The following is a 21905-nucleotide window of genomic DNA, read 5'->3' as shown; positions in this document are numbered from 1 at the left end:
CCTCCACTTAAGCGAGGAGCAGTGTAAGAGAAGTGCTCTCAAAAGACCCTAGGTGGGTAAGGCCTCCTGTTGAGAGCCCTCCTGCCCCTCCTCCTTCTGCGTGCATCTACTCTTCTTCGCTGCCTCCGTTCCCTCTCCCGAAGATACTTGAGCGCAAGTGAGGACTGCAAGTAGAGCCCCATGACCAGGAGCAAGTGGTGTGAGCAGAAGCCTTTAAATGAGAATGAAGGTGTTCTCCATTTGCACCAACACTCCCGTCACCTCAGCAACTTTAAACAAATTTAGAAAGCTGCAAGAGTTGCAGAAAGTCACACTGAGAAATCAAGTTGTTGACGATGATTCCTTTAAATATCGCTGCTGGAGGCTCCTTCCTGCTGCTGAATGCTTGGTCATCTAGCCGAGATTAAGAGCGGGCAGTAAGTGGAGTGGCGACGGCAAAAATGGCAAATCATGCATCAAGTGCTCGTTACACACTCATTGGTGTCACGATCTGCCTCATTTCCATTTCTGCAACAAGCGCAGCCAATGGCAGTGCTGCCGACCTGCCCAAAATGGCGGCCACCGCAGGAAACATCGGAAGCACAGGGAAGTGGGTTGGCCACCATTTTATCTTTGAAATGGGTCTTAACGGCTGGCGCCAGACCCCCGAATTTCTAGGCCCTAATGTTTAAATCCCTCCATAGCCTCACCCCTCCCTATCTCTGTAACTTTTTCCAGCCCTACAAACCTCCAAGAATTCTGCACTCCGCCTGTGACGAGTGGCACTGGGTGAACCCAACTGCCAGAAAGCAAACTGAGGCAGAGGTTAGGTTGCATAAACAAAGGTAGACTTTACTAGAAACAAACAAAATAACAACAGCACAGATACAGGCCAGCAAGAGGCTCACAAGGCAGTGTGAAACTCAAGACTGAGCACCGGACATAAAACTAAGCACCACTTAAATAGCAGGCATATAACCATGCACAGGTGAGTACGATTAGGAAGAAAGAAGGAAACAATTAAGAGTTCATGGTGCCCTCTGGTGGTGAGGCAAGGCAGAACCTGGGTCATTCCTGACAGGACCCCCCCCCCCCGCTAGGAACGGCCCCCAACGTGCCCCCAGGAGGTCCATGGCGATGACGAAGAAAGTCCTGCACCAAGTCGCGATCCAGGATGTTCTGGCCTGGGACCCAGGAGCGTTCCTCCGGACCATATCCCTCCCAGTCCACCAGGAACTGGAGGCCCCCGCGAACCCGGCGAGAGTCCATCAGGCAACGGACCGTGTAGGCAGGCTGGCTGTCGATGATGCGGGGAGCAGGGGGAGGCCTCGTGGCGAGCGCCAGGGAACTGATGGCCACTGGCCAGAGCCAGGAGACGTGGAAGGTGGGATGAATCTGCATGGAGCGAGGCAGCTGGAGACGGTAGGACACCGGGTTGACCTTCCTCAACACTGTGAAGGGACCGATGAAATGGGGCGCTAGCTTGCGGACTGCACCCGCAGTGGGAGATCCTGAGTAGAAAGCCAGACCCTCTGACCAGGACGGAATGAAGGAGCCGGTCTGCGCCGCTTGTTGGCCTGGATCCGTCGTTGCCGATAAGCTCGTTGTAAAGCCAGCCGCGCTCTCCTCCAGGTCCGTCAACAGCGCTGGACAAACTTCTCCGCGGAGGGAACCCCCACCTCGAGCTCCTGCTCCTGGAACAGTGGAGGCTGAAACCCGAACTGGCACTCGAATGGCGACATTCCTGTAGAGGAGCAGCGCAAGGTGTTGTGCGCATACTCAGCCCAGACGATGTGATGGCTCCAGGTCGCAGGGTTAGTGGACACGAGACACCTCAGGGTCGTCTCCAGGTCTTGATTGATCCATTCCGTTTGACCGTTAGACTGAGGGTGGAAACCCGAGGAAAGGCTGACAGTAGCTCCAATGAGCTTATAGAAAGCTCTCCAAAACCGGGAGGCGAATTGTGGACCACGGTCAGAGACGATGTCAAGAGGCAAACCGAACAACCTGAAAACATGCTGGACCATGAGCTCGGCTGTCTCCTGGGCTGAGGGAAGCTTGGGCAAGGGCAGAAAGCGACAGGCTTTGGAGAAGCGATCCACGATGACCAGAATGACAGTGTTGCCTTGAGATGGTGGAAAGCCTGTGATGAAATCCACAGACAGGTGTGACCAGGGGCGGGCGGGAATGGGGAGAGGATGCAGCAAACCCTGTGGGTGGGATCAAGGGTTCTTGTTTCATGCACGAGTAGCACAAGCTGTCACGAACACCTTTACGTCCCTCTCCATGGTGGGCCACCAGAACCTTCTGCGAAGAAACTCCAGCGTCCTGGATCTGCCTGGATGACCGGTGAGTCGAGACGAATGCCCCCACTGCAGAATTTGTGAGCGTGCCGTGTTGGGAAAAAAAAGGCGACCTGGTGGGCCGTTGCCAGGGTCTGCCTCCCTCTGTTGCGCCTTTCTGACCAGCGTCTCGATCCGCCAGCGAACCGGTGCTACAATTCGAGAAGTTGGAAGAATAGGTTCTGGTTGTCTCTCCTGCTCAGGTGGATCAAATTGCCTGGAGAGAGCATCAGGCTTGAGATTCTTGGATCCTGGACGATATGACAGGACAAAGTCGAAACGATTGAAAAACAGTGCCCAGCGAGCTTGACGGGAGTTAAGCCATTTGGCCTCCTGGATATAGGCCAGATTCTTATGGTCTGTCCAGACAATGAACGGGTGTTTAGACCCCTCCAACCAATGTCTCCACTCCTCCAGTGCCAACTTAACTGCTAGTAGTTCCCTGTTTCCAATATCATAGTTTCGCTCTGCAGGAGTGAGTCGGCGAGAAAGGAAGGCGCAAGGGTGCAGTTTGTTGTCGTTAGACCGCTGGGACAAAACGGCACCCACTCCTCTATCAGAGGCATCCACCTCGACAATGAAGGGGAGTGAAGGATCCGGAATCACGAGGATAGGAGCAGACTTGAAGCGCCGCTTGAGATCCTCGAAAGCCTGCGCAGCCTCAGCGGACCAACTGAACCGGGTGGAAGTGGTTTTGGTGAGGGCGTTGAGAGGGGCAGCAATGGTGCCGAAGTTCCTGATGAATCTCCGATAGAAATTAGCAAACCCCAAGAAGCGTTGTACCTGTTTGAGAGAGGTGGGTGATGGCCAATCTCGGACAGCTTGGGTCTTGCCAGGGTCCATTTGGATATTGCTGCTGGAGATGATGAAGCCCAGGAATGAAACCGTGGAAACGTGAAACTCACACTTCTCAGCCTTGACAAACAAGAGGTTGTTAAGCAGACGTTGCAGGACTTGCCTTACATGCTGGACATGATCGTGAAGAGTTTTGGAGAAACTGAGAATGTCATCCAGGTAGACAAAGACAAAGCGATTCAGCATGTCTCGGAGGACGTCGTTGATGAGTTCCTGGAACACAGCAGGGGCGTTGGTCAATCCAAAGGGCATGACCAGGTTCTCATAGTGCCCAGTAGGTGTGTTGAAGGCCGTCTTCCACTCGTCCCCTTCGCAGACACGGATGAGGTTGTAGGCGTTGTGGAGATCCAATTTTGTGAAGACTGTGGCTCCCTGTAGTAGCTCGAAGGCCGTCGACATGAGCGGAAGAGGATAACGGTTCTTTATAGTAATCTTGTTAAGGCCACGGTAGTCGATGCAGGGGCAGAGACCTCCATCTTTCTTACTCACGAAGAAAAAACCGGCACCAGCAGGAGAGGTGGACGGACGGATGAAGCCAGCGGCAAGGGCGTCACGGATGTAATCCTCCATGGCGGCGGTCTCTGGAGCAGAAAGAGAGAAGATCCTACCCCTAGGTGGGCATGTCCCAGGCAGGAGGTCAATGGCACAGTCATATGGCCTATGAGGGGGAAGTGATGTGGCTTGAACCTTACTAAAAACCTCTCTTAAATCCTCATACTCGGGAGGCACTCGGGACAATTCAGAGTGAGATGGGGGCTCCTGGGGCTGGGAAGGAGGCTTGGAGCAAAGACAGGTGGTGTGACAGGCGGAGCAACAGGCGGAGCCCCATTCCGTAAGCCGGCCAGCGGCCCAATCCATGCGTGGATTATGGCAGGCCAACCAAGGGTAACCCAGAACTAATGGAAACTCGAGAGAGTGGATAAGGGAGAATTGGATGGTCTCGAAATGTTGTCCTTCCACGCCTAAACACAGGGGGGCAGTAAGATGGTGAATAATTCCGGAGCCCAGGGGTCTTCCATCCAGGGCGATAACAGTGAGGGGGTGATCTGGACGGGTCAGGGGAATCTTGAGCTGTTTAGCTAAACCCAGATCCATGAAGTTACCATTGGCCCCAGAATCCACCAGGGCCTTAAGATCATGTTGTTGATTGCCCCAGAAAAGGGAAGATGCCAGCAGGACCCTAGAAACAGTGGGGCCGGGAGGGACGGTTACGCTCATCTCAGGGCCCTCCGTCCTGGATGAGCCCTGGCTTTTCCCACCAACTCTGGACAAGAAGAGTGAAAGTGGCCCGGTTCCCCATAATAGAGGCAAGATCCCGCTCTCATTCGGCAATCACGTTCAGGCTGCGAGAGACGGGCTACTCCCAACTGCAAGGGCTCCTCTGGAGCAGTCAAAGATGGACTTGGGATGGCTCGGAGGCTCTCGGATGGCTTTGAAGCAGGGAAGGCTCTTGTTTCCGTAAGTGGGGTGAAAAAGGAGCGGCGTTCTCTTCGCCTCTCACTGAGACGATTATCCACTCGAATGGACATATCAAAGACAGACTCCAAATCACTCACCAAATCTCTGGAAGCCAGTTCGTCCTTGATTTCATCCGTGAGACCGTGGCAAAAAGTGGCGATGAGCGCCTCCGAATTCCATTGGCTCTCCGCCGCGAGAGTGCGATACTCAATGGTGAAGTCCGCAATGCTATGAGCCCCCTGGCGAAGCCGAAGCAGTTTGTTAGATGCCTCTCTCCCACTGACAGGATGATCAAAGACCTTTCTCATTTCCTCAGTGAAAAGTTGGTAGTTTGAACATGCCGGAGTTTGCTGTTCCCAGACGGCCGTAGCCCAGGTAAGTGCTTTGCCGGTGAGTAGCGAAACGATGTAGGCTACTCGGGAATGGTCAGTGGGAAACAATGAACCTTGCAGCTCGAAAGCCAGGGAACACTGGGTTAGAAAGCCTCGACATCCTCCCGGGTTACCGTCATAGCGCTCGGGTGCAGGTAATCGGGGTTCTTTCAGAGGGGGAAGCGAAACCGAAGGAGCGGGTAACGGTGCTGGAGTAGCTTGGGTCACCTGACTCTGGCTCTGATGGAAAGCAATGACGAGGGCCTCCAGCTGTTTCTGGCTTCAGGAGAACGATGTGGTGAAGCACCGCAGTTCATCCAAGATCAGTTGTAGATGTTCAAAGACTCGTCGTGGCCATTTGTCCCTCTCTGCTGGGTCCATGTTTGGCTCAGTCTTGCTGTGACGAGTGGCACTGGGTGAACCCAACTGCAGGAAGGCAAACTGAGGCAGAGGTTAGGTTGCATAAACAAAGGTAGACTACTAGAAACAAACAAAATAACAACAGCACAGATACAGGCTAGCAGGCCGGCAAGAGGATCACAAGGCAGTGTGAAACTCAAGACTGAGCACCGGACATAAAACTAAGCACCACTTAAATAGCAGGCATATAACCATGCACAGGTGAGTACGATTAGGAAGAAAGAAGGAAACAATTAAAAGTTCATGGTGCCCTCTGGTGGCGAGGCGAGGCAGAACCTGGGTCATTCCTGACACCGCCAATGCTGCCCTCTTGTGCAACCACAATTTGAATTGCTCCACCATTGATGACCATGCCTTCAGCTGCCGAGGCCCTAAGGCCTGGAATTCTCTTGTTATCCCTGAACCCATTTCTTTCTCTAGTGCTATCAAGCGGCACTTACTCACCAATAACCTGCTCACCGATGACCAGTTCGGGTTCCGCCAGAAACACCTGGCTCCAGACCTCATTACAGCCGTGGTTCAAAAATGGACAAAAGAACTGAATTCCAGAGGCGTGGTGAGAGTGACTGCACTTGACATCAAGGCAGCATTTGACCAAATGTGGCACCAAGGAGCCCTAGCAAAATTGAAGTCAATGGGGATCAGGGGGAAAATTCTCCACTGGCTGGAGTCATACCTAGCACAAAGGAAGATGGTTGTGGTTGTTGCAGGCAAATCATTTCAGCCCCAGGACATCGCTGCAAGAGTTCCTCAGGGCAGTGTCCTAGGCCCAACCATCTTCAATTGCTTCATCAATGACCTACCCTCCAACATAAGATCAGAAGTGGAGATGTTCGCTGATGATTGCACAGTGTTCAGTTCCATTTGAAATTCCTCAGATAATGAAGTAGTCCATGCCTGCATGCAGCAACACCTGGACAACATCCAGGCTTGGGCTGATAGTAGCAGGTAACTTTTGTGCCACACAAGTGCCAAGCAATGACCATCTCCAACAAGAGAGAGTCCAACCACCACCCCTTGATATCATAAATTATTTTAAAAGAGTCTTGTGCAGCAGGGTGAGCTTTGCAGAGTTGCCTCCAAAAAAGACACTTCAAAATTCACAGGTGGTCTAACCATTTTGTTGAATGAATTTAAGAACATAAGAAATAGGAGCAGGAGTAGGCCATACGGACCCTCAAGCCTGCTCCGCCATTCTATAAGATCATGGCTGATCTTCAACCTCAACTCCACTTTCCTGCCAGATCCCCATATCCCTTGATTGTCCTGTAGTCCAAAAATCTATCGACCTCAGCCTTGAATATACTCAATGACTGAGCACCCACAGTCCTCTGGGGGAGAGAATTCCAAAGATTCACAAACCTCTGAGTGAAGAAATTTCTCCTCATCTCAGTCTTAAATGGTCGACCCCTTATCCTGAGACTATGCCCCCTAGTTCTAGACACACCAGCCAGGGGAAATAACCTCTTGGCATCTACCCTGTCAATCCCCCTCAGAATCTTATAGTTTCTTTAATAAGAATCTTATTCTTCTGAACTCCAGAGAATATAGGCCCATTCTACTCAATTGCTCATCATAGGAGAACTCTCTCATCCCAGGAATCAATCTAGTGAACCTATCTAACAGAAGGCAGAGAGTTGGGATAAATGGTTCATTCTCAGACTGGCAATCAGTAACTAGTGGTGTTCCACAGGGGTCAGTGCTGGGTCCCCAACTCTTTACAATCTATATTAACGATTTGGAGGAGGGGACCGAGTGTAACATATCAAAGTTTGTAGATGATACTAAGATGGGAGGGAAAGTAGTGAGTGAGGAGGACATAAAAAACCTGCAAGGGGACATAGACAGGCTAAGTAAGTGGGCAGAGATTTGGCAGATGGAATACAATACTGGAAAGTGTGAGGTTATGCACTTTGGCAGGAAAAATCGTAGAGCAAGTTATTATCTTAATGGCAAGAAACTGGAAAGTACTGAAGTACAAAGGGATCTGGGGGTCCTGGTGCACAAAACTCAAAAGGTTAGTATGCAGGTGCAGCAAGTGATTAAGAAGGCCAATGGAATGTTGGCTTTCATTGCTAAGGGGATAGAATATAAAAATAGGGAGGTATTGCTTCAGTTGTACAAGGTATTGGTGAGACCGCACCTGGACTACTGCGTACAGTTTTGGTGTCCATACTTAAGAAAGGACATACTTGCTCTCGAGTCAGTACAAAGAAGGTTCACTCGGTTAATCCCGGGGATGAGGGGATGGACATATGAGGAGAGGTTGAGTAGATTGGGACTCTACTCATTGGAGTTCAGAAGAATGAGAGGCGATCTTATTGAAACATATAAGATTGTGAAGGGGTTGGATCGGGTGGATGCGGGGAGGATGTTCCCGATGATGGGTGAAACTAGAACTAGGGGGCATAGTCTTAGTTTTGAAAGAGCAGCCCCTTATTCTGAGATGAGGAGGAACTACTTCACTCAGAGGGTGGTAGGTCCATGGAATATGCTGCCCCAAAAAGCTGTAGAAGCTACATCATTACATAAATTTAAAACAGAAATAGACTGTTTCCTAGAAGTAAAGGGAATTAAGGGTTACGGGGAGCGGGCAGGAATTTGGACATGAGTCTCGGTTCGGATCGGTCATGGCCCTGTGGGTAGCGGAGCGGGCCCAGGGGCCGTGTAGCCTGATCCTGCTCCTATTTCGTGTGTCTAATTCTGTTAGATTCAGGAGATGGTTCTGTGGTAGTGGATTGGCGGTTAGGATCAGATCAGCCATGATCTTATTGAATGGCGGAGCAGGCTCGAGGGGCCGATTGGCCTACTCTTGCTCCTATTTCTTATGTTCTTATGATTGTGAAAAAATGGGTTTCAATCACAAAAAAACGTGTTTTTCTTCCAATATTGCAGCCTTAAAAAGTATTTTATGGAGGTATATTGTACGCCAATGCAGTGTTGGAAATAAAACACAAGAAGGGGTGTTGTTTAAGAATCCACGTGGCTATAGTATGTCTACAAACTGTAAGGTAACGAGGGACAGCACTTGACAGAATTCAGCGGGGTTCTGGGAAATGATACTGCACATCAGAACAGCTACTGATGGCAAAGACCATCACTACGGTACCTATCACCTAGTGAGTCTGGCACAGAATCAATAAGCATGGAAGATAAAGAATATTTATTACAATAAAAAGCTGATTTTTTTTTTAACAACCCACATATCTGGTCAGTCTTCACCATTTGATTTTAAAAAAAAATTTTGATCTCCTTCCCCTCATATTTTCCACAAGATGTGCCTAATTTCTCATAATCCTTTGACCTTCAACAAAGATCACTCGCACTACAGGAGTGTATTATTCTCTGGATGTAATCGGGCAGTGATACAGCGCAGAAGGAGGCCATTCGGCCCACCGCGCCTGTGCCGGCTCATTGAAAGGGCGACCCAATTAGCCCCACTTCCCCATAGCCCTGCAAAAATTTCCCTCTTCCAAGTCTTTATCCAATTCCCTTTTGAAAGTTACGACTGAAGTTGCTTCCACCAGCGTGTTCCAGATCACAGCAACTCGCTGCGTAAACCAACAGTTTATATTTGACGTGACTCCTGGTTAATTCTCTTCCCTCCTGTGCTGAAGAGGTTGAATCCTTCCCGGCCACTTGCCTCGCTGCAAGTTTTTCCCGCCTTCCTCAGCATAAGGGTGCCGAGGCCAATTATAGCACCCTCGCTGTCACCGCTGCCGAGATCAGCTAACCCAGCATGGAGCGGGGAGCAAACCTGGGATCTTCCTGATCCGTTTCCTAGAAGTAAAGGGAATTAAGGGTTACAGGGAGCGGGCAGGAATTTGGACATGAGTCTAGGTTCGGATCGGTCATGGCCCTGTGGGTAGCGGAGCGGGCCCAGGGGCCGTGTAGCCTGATCCTGTTCCTATTTCGTGTGTCTAATTCTGTTAGATTCAGGAGATGGTTCTGTGATAGTAGATTGGCGGTTAGGATCAGATCAGCCATGATCTTATTGAATGGCGGAGCAGGCTCGAGGGGCCGATTGGCCTACTCCTGCTCCTATTTCTTATGTTCTTATGTTGCACTGCATCCAAGGCACGTATATCCTTCTTTAGATAAGGAGAACAAAATTATGCACTGTACTCCAGGTGTGGTCTCACCAAGGCCCGAAACAATTGTAGCAAGACTTCCTTACTCTTGTACTCCAACCCCCTAGTAATAAAGGCCAACATGCCATTTACCTTCCTAATTGCTTCCTGTACCTGCATGCTAATTTTCTGCGTTTCCTATACGAGGACACCTAAATCTCTCTGAACACCAACGTTAAAAAGTTTCTCATTCAAAAAAATTTCTGTTTTTCTTCCTATTCTTCCTACCAAAGTGAATAATCTCACATTTCCCCACATTATACTCCATCTGCCACCTTATTGCCCACTCACTTAACCTGTCTATATCCCTTTCCAGACTCTGTGTTCTCCTCACAGCTTACTTTCCCACCTAGCCTTGTATTGTCCGCAAACTTGGATACATTCCACTCGGTCCCTTCATCTAAGTCAGTAATATAGATTGTAAATAACTGAGGCCCAAGCACTGATCCTTGCGGCACCCCACTAGTTACAGTCTGCCAACCTGAAAATGACCCGTTTATCCCTACTCTCTGTTTTCTGTCTGTTAACCAATCCTCTATCCATGCTAATATATTAGCTCAACCCCATGAGCCCTTATGTTGCATAACAACCTTTTATGTGGCACCTAATCGAATGCCTTTTGGAAATCCAAATATACTACATCCACTGGTTTCCCTTTATCTACCTTGCTAGTTACATCCTCAAAAAACTAATAATTTTGTCAAACATTATTTCCCTTTCATAAAAGCATGTTGACTCTGCCTAATCATGTTATGATTTTCTATGAGCCGTTACCACTTCCTTAATAATGGACTCCAACATTTTCCCAACAACTGACGTCAGGCTAGCTGGCCTGTAGTTCCCTGTTTTCTCTCTCCCTCCTTTCTTGAATAGCAGTGTTACATTTGCTACCTTCCAATCCACTGGGACCATTCTAGAATCTAGGGAATTTTGAAAGATCACAACCAATGCATCCACTATCTCTGCAGCCACCTCTTTTAGAACCAATAGGATGTAGCCCGTCAGGTCCGGGGGATTTGTTGGCTTTTACTCCCATTATTTTCTCAAGCACTTTTTCTCTATTGATATTAATTTCTTTTAAGTTCCTCACTTTTATTAGCCCCTTGGTTCCCCACTATTTTTGGTATTGTTGTGTATGTAATATGTGTGCTACTTTGAACCTATGGACAGGACTGCACTACTTGTTGGGCGTAGTGATACGCAGTACCACTCCTGGCCATAGGGGTATAAATAGTACTGTGGGTACTGATCTCCCCTCAGTTCCCACCTGTGGGCATGAAGTAAAGATCTACGTGTAGTCCCTACCTCCAACCAGTAAAGACCTGTTTGAGTTATACGTTTAAGTCTTTGTGTTAATTGTTCAATACAATACACATACTTAACACTGGCGACGAGTCAGGTTCTTACCCTGCGGCAGTTGAAGAGAGGTTTCAAACATCACCACCCCACTAGAAGCGACAGGCTTTAGGACTCTGAAGCCTCCATCAGCGACTGAGCACTGGAATGCAGCAGCCATCCTGACAGCTTCCAGCGACTGACAGAAGTCTTTCTGCAGTTTCCTTGTTCAACCTAGGTGGTGGGGTAAGCCGTGCAGTGTTGGCTGCAAAGACAGGGCTGGGGAAGTTGGAGAAGATAAGGGCGATCGCAATCCCTGATAAGAGCCGCGGTGAAACGCGCGAGCGGGTAAGCCAGAGCCCGGGAGGGAGCGAGCAAGCAAGAGCCGCACGAGCGGGTGAGCCAGAGGCCGGGAGCCGCTTCAAGTGCGAGGCGCAGAGCGGGCCAGCGATCGGAACCAAAGATAAGGGCCGCACTCGGGGGCTGAAGGGAGACGGCGTCGGGGGACGGGTGAAGACCGCCAAGCGCGGGAAAACCGCCATTTTGTGGGCGGAGGACGACGGCAAGAGCGGGAAGCCGCCATCTTTGATAACAAGTAAAGAAAATAAAATCTGAGAAATTGCAAATCTACAATGCCTAAACACGGGGATATTAGCACCTTTGATAGTGACCTCGAAGATTGGGCCATATATGTTGAAAGAGTAAAAAATTATTGTAAGGCCAATAAAATTCATGACCAAGATAAAGCTTTAACATTATTAAATTTAATGGGTGCGAAGACATACGGGCAATTGAAACACCTGTTATCACCAGATGAACCGGCGGATAAGACGTTCGATGAGATTGTTACTGTCCTGAAAGATCATCTAAACCCCACGCCGCTGATGCTAGCGGAACGATTTAAATTTTACGACAGAAGGCAGCTACAGCATGAAAGCAATGCTGAATATTTGCTGGAATTGCGTAAATTAGCGAAATATTGCCAGTTTGGAACGGGACTGACAGAGGCACTTCGAGACAAATTTGTGTGTGGTTTATTTAAACAGGATACACAAAAGCGACTGCTCGAGGAGAATGAGCTGACGCTTGAGAAGGCGGTCACTATGGCAGCAGCACACGAAGCCGCAGCGAGAGGCACGGCAGTAATGCAGCTACGGTCACCGGAGCTCAGTGCACACAAATTGGGTGTGAGTTCTGGCAAATGTTATCGTTGTGGAAAGACAACGCATGATCAGAACCAGTGTTGGTTTAAAAACCAAGAATGTAGAACTTGTGGTAGGCTTGGACATATAGCTAGCGTATGCAGGTCAGGGAAGAAGACCAGCAACAAGAAGTCACCGCAAGGGAAATACGCAAAGGTACACAAGATGACTGAACAGGAGTCCGATTCAGACGCTAGCAGTAATGAACTGGCTAGCTTAAGCTGTAATGAACTGGCTAGCTTAAGAGTACTCAACGCTGGTAAGGGTGCAGACCTCCAGACAATTTGGGTCACTCTTCAGATAGAAGGAGTCCAAGTAAAACTGGAATTGGACACTGGATCGGCATTGACGGTCATAAATAAGAAAGATTATGGAAAGTTATTCCAACATATTCCCCTACAGGATACGGGGATTATATTGAAAACATACACGGGGCAAAGAGTGTACCCCATCGGGAAAATAGAGGTTGCAGTGGTCCACAAGGGCGAAGACAGTCAAATAATGGACTTATATGTGATATCTGAAGGAGGTTCTCCACTACTAGGACGGGAGTGGATTAGGAAAATGAATATGGACTGGCATTTCCTACAAACAATAACGAGTGAGAACTCGGTGAAGATAGTCGGCCCAGACTCTGGAACGGATGATGGTAAGCCCAACTCAGGTGCAAAAGACAAAGTTTCAGCACAGAATTCCACTGAGCAACAACAACATAGTTTAACTGTGGATTCTGAGTCTGGCAAGTCTACTGATGTGCCCATTTCTGAGGGACACCGGGCTCGAACTCAACTCCATTTCAAACTACAACAGCAATTAGAACAAATGCTTCGCCGTTGTGAGCAAGAGTTGAATGCAACGAAAGAGTTCTTTGATATAGAGTTGGAGAATCTGGAAAGACAACAGAAGCAGCTGATGGAGAAAATGGAGCAGGAGCACACAAAACGTCTGATGTCAGAGGAGTTAACGGTCAGCCAACTCCTGCATATGCTGAAGGACAGGACTCTGAAATGGGAAAAACTTGAACACGAACTTCAATATTCAAACGAAAGGGGTTCGGAGCTCTCAAAGGTTATTGGAAGAGCTGAGGTGGCAACACAGACTGAGATGACTGCAACAGAGCAGCCCTTGGATGCCAAAAGTACGCTGACTCACGTCAACGTAGAACAACAGACCGCTGAAACAGCTGCTCCGGTAGAGGGATTGAATAGTCCGATCAATCAATCTCCAAAAGAAGTTGAAGTAGTAAAATCTCAAATGAGGTCATTAGTAAACGACTTGCTGAAAGCCCAGAAAAAGCTGGATGAAGAGGTACGCATGAAGAAGTCTCTTCAGGAAAGATGTCTTGACTTGGAACAAAAGCTGGCTAACGCCCAGCTGGGTATGGAGGAAATAGAAGACCCTCTCGCTGGCCTAGATCAGGACGACACCGAATATTACTATGTCCTGTCCTGCCCAACTTGTAACTTCGACTCCCACCATACAGAAATCATGGAGGAGCACCGAAAGTCTACGGAACATCGGGAGAAGGTGGCTCTACTACGGAAAAAGGAGGGAGAGAAGGAGGAACTGCGCATGCAGCTGGCAGCTGACAGTGGAGCCCAGAGAGTCTCCAAGAAGCAGAAAAGGAAAAGTCGAAACAGAAGATGACCCATCTGAACCATTATTACCTCTACCAGATCACACACGTGGTCCCTCCGAACGGAGCCAATTCAGTTCGGAAGTTCAAACTGTTAAATCCATGGAAGGACTATTGAATGAGTCACTCCAGCAACGTGAACCGACTCCACCACAGAGATTGAATCTGTGAACTGTTTTCCGCAGAGACTGAATCTGTGATCTGTTTTGACATGAAGTTATCTATGTATCTATGTTATTCTGTTATGTAAACCTGAAGTTATATATGTATATATGTTATTACGTTATGTTAAATGGGGAGATGACTGTAAAGCTAGGAAGGGAGGAATGTTGTGTATGTAATATGTGTGCTACTTTGAACCTATGGACAGGACTGCACTACTTGTTGGGCGTAGTGATACGCAGTACCACTCCTGGCCATAGGGGTCTAAATAGTACTGTGGGTACTGATCTCCCCTCAGTTCCCGCCTGTGGGCATGAAGTAAAGATCTACGTGTAGTCCCTACCTCCAACCAGTAAAGACCTATTTGAGTTATACGTTTAAGTCTTTGTGTTAATTGTTCAATACAATACACATACTTAACAGGTATGCTTTTTGTGTCTTCTACTGTGAAGACTGATACAAAATACTTGTTTAAAGTCTCTGCTATTTCCTTATTCCCCATAATAATTTCTCCTGTCTCAGCCTCTAGGGGATCAACATTTACTTTTGCTACTCTTTTCCTTTTTACAATCTGTTTTACAAGCTCTTACAATCTGTTTTTATATTTCTTGCTAGTTTCTTTTAAATTTATTTATGGGATGTGGGCGTTGCTGGCAAGGCCAGCATTTATTACCCATCTCTAATTGCCCTTGAGAAGGTGGTGATGAGCCACATTCTTGAACCGCTGCAGTCCGTGTGGTGAAGGTACTCCCACAGTGCTGTTAGGGAGTTCCAGGATTTTGACCCCGCGACGATGAAGGATCGGCGATATACTTCTAAGTCAGGATGGTGTGTGACTTGGAGGGGAACTTGGAGGTGGTGGTGGACCCATGTGCCTGCCGCCCTTGTCCTTCTAGGTGGTAGAGGTCGCGGGTTGGGGAGGTGCTGCCGAAGAAGCCTTGGCGAGTTGCTGCAGTGCATCTTGTAGATGGTACACACTGCAGCCACAGTATGCTGGTGGTGGAGGGAGTGAATGTTTAAGGTGGTGGATGGGGTGCCAATCAAGCGGGCTGCTTTGTCCTGGATGGTGTCGAGCTTCTTGAGTGTTGACGCTGCACTCATTCAGGCAAGTGGAGAGTATTCCATCGCACTCCTTACTTGTGCCTTGTAGATGGTGGAAAGGCTTTGGGGAGTCAGGAGGCGAGACACTCGCCACAGAATACCTAGCCTCTGACCTGCTCTTGTTGCCACAGTATTTATGTGGCTGTTCCAGTTAAGTTTCTGGTCAATGGTGACCCCCAGAATGTTGATGGTGGGGGATTTGGCAATGGTAATGCCGTTGAATGTCAAGGGGAAGTGGTTAGACACTTGCTTGTTGGATATAGTCATTGCCTGGCACCTCTGTGGCGCGAATGTTACCTGCCACTTATCAGCCCAAGCCTGAACGTCGTCCAGGTCTTGTTGCATGTGGGCATGGATTGCTTCATTATCTGAGGAGTTGTGAATGGCGCTGAACACTGTACAGTCATCAGCGAACATCCCCATTTCTGACCTTATGTTGGAGGGAAGGTCATTGATGAAGCAGCTGAAGATGGTTGGGCCTAGGACACTGCCCTCAGGAACTCCTGCAGTGATGTCTTGGGACTGTGATGATTGACCTTCAACCAGCACAATCATCTTCCTTTGTGCTAGTGGAGCATTCCCCCCCACCCCCGATTTCCCTTGACAGTGTTAAAAAAACAAGCCTGAAGGCCTTGTGTTTTAATGCGAGGAGCATTCGTAATAAGGTGGATGAATTAACTGCGCAAATAGAGGTAAACGGATATGATATGATTGGGATTACAGAAACATGGCTCCAGGGTGACCAAGGCTGGGAACTCAACATCCAGGGGTACTCAGTATTCAGGAAAGATAGGCAAAAAGGAAAAGGAGGTGGGGTAGCATTGCTGGTTAAAGAGGGGATTAACACAATTGAAAGGAAGGCTATTAGCTCTGATGATGTGGAATCTGTATGGGTAGAACTGAGAAATACCATGGGGCAGAAAACATTAGTGGGAGTGGTATACAGACCCCCCAAACAGTAATGCGGAGGTTGGGGATGGCATTAAATGGGAAATTAGAGATGCGAGCAATAAGGGCACAGCAGTTATCATGGGTGACTTTAATCTACATATAGATTGGGCTAACCAAATTAGTAACAATACTGTGGAGGAGGAATTCCTGGAGTGTATACGGGATGATTTCCTGGACCAATATGTCGAGGAACCAACTAGAGATCAGGCCATCTTAGACTGCGTATTATGTAATGAGAAAGGATTAATTAGCAATCTTGTTGTGCGAGGCCCCTTGGGTCGGAGTGATCATAATATGATAGAATTCTTCATTAAGATGGAGAGTGAAGTAGTTGACTCAGAGACTAGGGTCCTGAATTTAAATAAAGGAAACTACGATGGTATGAGGTGCGAGTTAGGTAGGATTGATTGGGGAATGTTACTCAAAGGGTTGACGGTGGATTACGCCCGGTGCCACGTGCTAGTGAGTATAGGAATAGGAGGATAGAGCAGATGAATGCGTGGCTAAAGAGTTGGTGCAGGAGGGAGGGCTTTAGTTTCCTGGATCACTGGGCCTGCTTCTGGGGAAGGTGGGACTTGTACAAGTCAGACGGGTTGCACCTGAACCAGAATGGGACAAATATCCTTGCGGGGAGGTTTGCTAGCACTGTTCGGGAGGGTTTAAACTAACTTGGCAGGGGGATGGGATACAGAGTGAAGCTATAATAGGGGGTGATGTACAGCCAAATATAGAGGAAAAAACAAGTCTGACTGGAAGGCAGGGCAAATATGTAATGGCACAAGGGAGTAGGGCAAGGCTGAATGGCATTTATTTAAATGCCAGGAGTCTTACGAATAAGGTGGATGAACTGAAGTTGTTGATGAACACATGGGAGTATGATATTGTTGCTATCACGGAGACATGGTTGAGGGATCGGCAAGACTGGCAGCTCAATATTCCGGGGTATAGAATCTTCAGGCGAGACAGAGGGGGGAGTAAAAGAGGAGGGGGTGTCGCAATATTAATTAAGGAATCAATTACTGCTGTAAGGAGGGATGATATATTAACAGGTTCCTCTAATGAGGCCATATGGGTTGAACTTAAAAACAAAAAGGGGGCTAGCACTTTGCTGGGAGTGTACTATAGGCCCCCAAACAGTCAGGGGGAGATAGAGGAACAGATATGTAGGCAAATCTCAGAGAAGTGTGCAAATAATAGGGTAATAATAGTGGGGGATTTCAACTTCCCCAATATTAACTGGGATAGTCAGAGTGTGAAAGGCTTAGAGGGTACAGAATTCTTAAAGTGCATCCAGGAGAGCTTTTTGAGCCAGCATGTAGAAAGTCCTACAAGAGAGGGGGCGGTACTGGACCTATTCTAGGGAATGTGGCCGGGCAAGTGGTAGAAGTGTTAGTAGGTGAGCACTTTGGTGACAGTGACCATAATTCGGTGAGATTTAAGGTAGTCATGGAAAAGGACAAGGATGGACCGGAAATAAAGGTTCTAAATTGGGGGAAGGCCGATTTTAATATGATAAGGCAGGATCTGGCCAATGTGGACTGGGATCAGCTACTTGAAGGAAAATCCACATCGGAACAATGGGAGTCTTTCAGAAAGGAAATTGAGAGAGTACAATGGCAACATGTTCCCATAAAGGTCAAGGGTGGGACCAACAAGCCCAGGGAACCTTGGATGTCAAGGGATATACGAGAATGAATTAGGAAAAAAAGGGGGGCTTTTGGCAGATACAAAGGACTAAAGACAGAGGAAGCCCTAGAGGAGTATAAAAAGTGCAGGGGGATACTTAAAAAAGAAATTAGGAGAGCGAGGAGGGGCCATGAAATAACACTGGTGAGCAAAATAAAGGAAAATCCTAAGGTGTTTTATAAGTATATTAAGGGCAAGAGGATAACTAGGGAAAGAGTAGGGCCCATTAGGGACCAAAGTGGCAAGCTATGTGTAGAGCCAGAAGATGTAGGTGGGGTTTTAAATGAATTTTTTGCATCTGTGTTCACTATGGAGAAGGATGATGTGCACATAGAAATCGGGCAGGGGGACTGTGATATACTTGAACATATTAGCATCGAGAGGGAGGCGGTACTAGCGGTTTTAGCAGGCTTAAAAGTGGATAACTCCCCAGGCCCGGATGAGATGTATCCCAGGCTACTATGTGAGGCAAAGGAGGAGATTGCAGGGGCTCTGACACAAATTTTCAGAACCTCTCTGGCCACAGGGGATGTGCCAGAGGACTGGAGAACAGCTAACGTAGTACCATTATTCAAGAAGGGTAGTAGGGATAAACCAGGAAATTACAGGCCAGTGAGCCTAACATCAGTGGTTGGGAAATTATTGGAAAACATTCTGAGGGACAGAATTAGTCTCCACTTGGAGAGGCAAGGATTAATTAGGGATAGCCAGCATGGCTTTGTCAAGGGAAGATCATGTCTGACCAATTTGATTGAATTTTTTGAGGGGGTGAGTAGGTGTGTGGATGAGGGTAGTGCAGTGGATGTGGTTTACATGGATTTCGGTAAGGCTTTTGATAAAGTCACGCATAGGAGACTGGTCAGGAAGGTAAGAGCCTTGGCACATTGGATCCAAAACTGGCTTAGTGGCAGAAGGCAGAGGGTGATGGTGGAAGGTTGTTTTTGTGACTGGAAGCCTGTGTCCAGTGGGGTACCCCAGGGATCAGTGCTGGGTCCCTTGCTGTTTGTGGTCTACATTAATGATTTGGATGTGAATGTAAAAGGTATGATCAGTAAGTTCGCAGGTGACACGAAAATTGGTAGGGTGGTAAATAGCGAGGAGGGAAGCCTCAGGCTACAAGACGATATAGATGGGTTGGTCAGATGGGCGGAACAGTGGCAAATGGAATTTAACCCTGAAAAGTGTGAGGTGATGCATTTTGGATGGACTAACAAGGCAAGGGAATACACAATGAATGGTAAGACCCTAGGAAAGACAGAGGATCAGAGGGACCTTGGTGTGCATGTACATAGATCCCTGAAGGCAGCAGAACAGTTGGATAAGGTGGTTAAAAATGCATATGGGATACTTGCCTTCATTAGCCGAGGCATAGAATTTAAGAACAGGGAGGTTATGATGGAGCTGTACAAAACGCTGGTAAGGCCACAGCTGGAGTACTGTGTGCAGTTCTGGTCACCACACTATAGGAAGGATGTGATTGCTTTGGAGAGGGTGCAGAGGAGATTTACCAGGATGTTACCTGGGCTGGAGCGCTTCAGCTATGAAGAAAGACTGGAAAGGCTGTGTAGTGTATGTACCTTTAAGACAGAACTACTTTTACAGCTCCTGTATACTGTAGTACCGGCAGTGACCACATCTTTATATAAGCCTTGTGCATGCCTCTGTACCCCCAGTCTTGAGACTACCCTCCTCCAGTAAATACCTGTTGATCGTTAAGTTACAGTATCCGTGTGGTTATTGAAAAACATCATACTCTCAGAATCACGGATCTAACAGTGGTGACGAGTGTCGATTCGAATCTACCTGCAACTCTGCATTTCCCTTCGAGGATTCGCTCCGGGAGGGCGGTGGAAGAAAGTCGAGGCCAGAAACACGGGTGTCGACCACGAGCAACCGTCCAGTCGTCCAGCAGAGAGTGAACATCGCAGGGGAGGCTGTGGAGAGCCAGGCTTGGATCCCCAGCCACGACGATCAGCAAGAGACTGACGACAGGTCTAGCGCAGACCCTTCCCGGACAGCGGTGGCTGGAGCCGACTGACGGCGGAGACAAAGCCGAGCAGCGTCGACGGGGTAAGACAGAGGGTGAAGCGCACAGGGCGCAGCCGGGGTTTGAAAACCGAGCGGCGTCGAGAGAAAAAAAACAAAACAGAGAGAGAGAGGGTAAAGCAACAGCCGGATTCAGGACCAAGCGGCGGAAAAGAAAAAGAAAAAAAAAAACGCGCAGAGCATGGCCAGGGCTCAAGGGCTGAACAGTGTCTGCGGGGAGAAGAAGGGAGAGCGCGGGAGACGCCATTGAGCTGCGGAGAAGAAGGAAGAGTGCGGAAGACGCCATTTTTAGAAGCCGCAGCGGAGAAGAAGGGCGAGCGCGGGAAGGAAGGAAAGCGCGGGAGACGCCATTTTTGACAGTTAAATCACACCCAGGGATGCCGAAGAGTGGCAGTATCTCTACATTCGACAATGAAGTCAAAGATTGGGCGACATATGTGGAACGTATTGAGGTGTACTGCAGGGCGAATGAAGTGCCAGATGCTAGGAAAGCACTGGTTTTGTTAAATTCCATGGGTGCAAAAACTTATGGGTTACTGCGAAACCTAATAACCCCAGAGAAGCCGGTGAACAAGAATTTCGAAAGCATAGTAGAAATCCTACAGGACCACTTAAACTCCACACCGCTGCTGATAGCAGAATGATTTAAGTTCCATAAAAGGAACCAACACAAAGACGAAAGCAATGCTGAATACCTAACAGAACTGCGCAAGCTATCGAAACACTGCCAGTTTGGAGCGGGACTAGCAGATACGTTAAGGGACAAGTTTGTGTGTGGGCTGCAAAGTGAAGGAACCCAGAAACGGCTTCTATCAGAAAAGGATCTTATGCTGGACAAGGCTTTCAGTATGGCAGTATCACACGAAGCAGCTGCAAGGGGCGCTGCAGAGATACAACGGAGACCGCAAGAATATGGCACCAATGAAATGTCCTATGGAACAGGGAAATGCTATCGCTGCGGCAGAACAACACATGACCAGAAGGATTGTTGGTTCAAGGACCAAGTGTGCAGACAGTGTGGAAAAGCAGGACACATAGCAAGAGTCTGCAGGTCTGGGAAGAAAACCAACAGTAAGAAATCTCCACAGGAGAAGTACAAAAAGCTACACCAGGTGATGGACAGTAGTTCAGACAAACAGAAAAGTGACATAGACTCCGGAAGCAAGGAGCTGGGTTGTCTGAAACTACATAAGGTAACCAAAATGGAGGATCACCAGACTATCTGGGTTACACTCAAGATAGACGGAGTCCAAGTGAAAATGGAATTGGACACAGGATCAGCCCTAACAGTCATAAACCAAAGGGACTATAAGCGGCTATTTTCACATATACGCTTGAAAGCTACAGAGATTGTCCTGAAGACGTACACGGGGCAAAAAGTCTACCCCAAAGGAAAAATAAGGGTGAAAGTGATATGTAAAGGCCAGGAAATACCTAAAATGGATATATATGTATTGCCAGATGGAGGACCACCACTGCTAGGACGTGAATGGATCCGGAAGATACAATTAGATTGGCATTCCATACAGGCACTGAAGGTTGAGGCCAAAAAGGATGACGACGTCACACCTGGACGACTGTCAAAAATGCTAACTGACGCAAAAGAAGTGTTCCAGGAGGGACTCGGAACACTAAAAGGCATAACAGCACGATTAAAATAGAGGAAAATGCAAGCCCAAAGTTTCTTAAGGCCAGACCAGTGCCTTATGTGATCAGACCAGCTGTTGAAGTAGAGCTGGAAGGGTTGGAACGTTCAGGAGTACTGTCCAAAGTAGACTGGAGCGAGTGGGCTACACCTATCGTTCCTGTAATGAAGAGGTCGTTGAGTAATATGCCTGGGGAACCAAAGAAGGTCTGCATCCTTGGGGATTTTAAGGTCACAGTGAACCCAGTCCTTCACACAGTACAATATCCGCTTCCACAAATTGAGGATATTTTCGCCTCGCTATCTGGAGGTAAACGCTTCACCAAAATTGATCTAGCCCAGGCGTACTTGCAAATGGAGGTAGAAGAAGCTTCGAAACAATACCTTACGATTAACACTCATAAAGGTCTCTATCAATACAACCGGCTGGTGTTCGGGATAGCAGCGGCTCCGGCTATTTGGCAAAGGGCAATGGATCAAGTCCTGCAAGGGATTCCAGGGACCCAGTGTCATTTGGACGACATCCTGGTCACGGGCAAAAATGACAGTGATCACCTTGCAAATTTGGAGAAGGTGCTCACCAGAT

This window comes from Somniosus microcephalus, chromosome 6 (genome assembly GCF_052327205.1).
Source record: "Somniosus microcephalus isolate GS21.2 chromosome 6, FLI_Smic_1.0, whole genome shotgun sequence".
NCBI lineage: Eukaryota > Metazoa > Chordata > Chondrichthyes > Squaliformes > Somniosidae > Somniosus > Somniosus microcephalus.
Note: the sequence above shows the minus strand (reverse complement) of the source record.